Source organism: Mandrillus leucophaeus, unplaced genomic scaffold (assembly GCF_000951045.1).
Source record: "Mandrillus leucophaeus isolate KB7577 unplaced genomic scaffold, Mleu.le_1.0 Scaffold1556, whole genome shotgun sequence".
In the NCBI taxonomy this organism is placed as follows: domain Eukaryota; kingdom Metazoa; phylum Chordata; class Mammalia; order Primates; family Cercopithecidae; genus Mandrillus; species Mandrillus leucophaeus.
Genome location: NW_012101539.1, coordinates 33,201 through 33,902, shown reverse-complemented (window position 1 = coordinate 33,902; position 702 = coordinate 33,201). Strand labels below are relative to the sequence as shown.

At 62.4% G+C, this 702-nt stretch overlaps 1 pseudogene; it reads left to right on the top strand.

Moving 5' to 3' along the window:
* The window catches only part of LOC105536150, a 28,948-nt pseudogene that overhangs the window by 27,163 nt on the left and 1,083 nt on the right, over positions 1–702 (top strand).

Below are 702 nucleotides of genomic sequence, written 5' to 3'. Positions count from 1 at the left end.
CCAGAATCCACGCGGGGGAGAATCCCTACGGCGGCAGGGAATGCGGGCGGTCCTTCTCCCGGAAATCGTGTCTCCTCATCCACGCCAGAATCCACACGGGGGAGAAGCGGTACGGCTGCGGCGACTGCGGAAAGGCCTTTTTCCAGAAGTCCTACCTCATCCTGCATCGGAGGACTCACACCAGGGGAAGCCCCATGGCTGCGCCGAGTGCGGGAACGCCTCCTCCTAGAACTCCTGCCTCCTGCCGCACAGGCGGACCCACATGGGGAGGAAACCGTACCAGTGCTCCGACTGCGGGAAGACCTTCTCCCAGAACTCCTGCCTCGTGCCGCACAGGCGGACCCACATAGGGGGAAACCGTACCTCCGACTGTGGGAAGACCTTCTCCCAGAACTCCTGCCTCCTGCCGCGCAGGCGGACCCACATGGGGAGGAAACTACCAGTGCTCCGACTGCGGGAAGACCTTCTCCCAGAAGGCGAACCTCATCCGCCATCACCGGATCCACACGAGGGAGAAGCTGCACGGGTGAAGAGGCCGCGGGGTCATCACAGAGTCACAGCACGAGGTCGCCGAGCCTCTAGGAAGGACATCCCCAGGGAGACAGCCCTCAATCGAAACCCGACGCCCCCCTAGGCAGAGGTCCCATATCGGGATGACATTCTACCACTTTGGTGGCTTAAGAAAAGCATGGTCAACCTGGC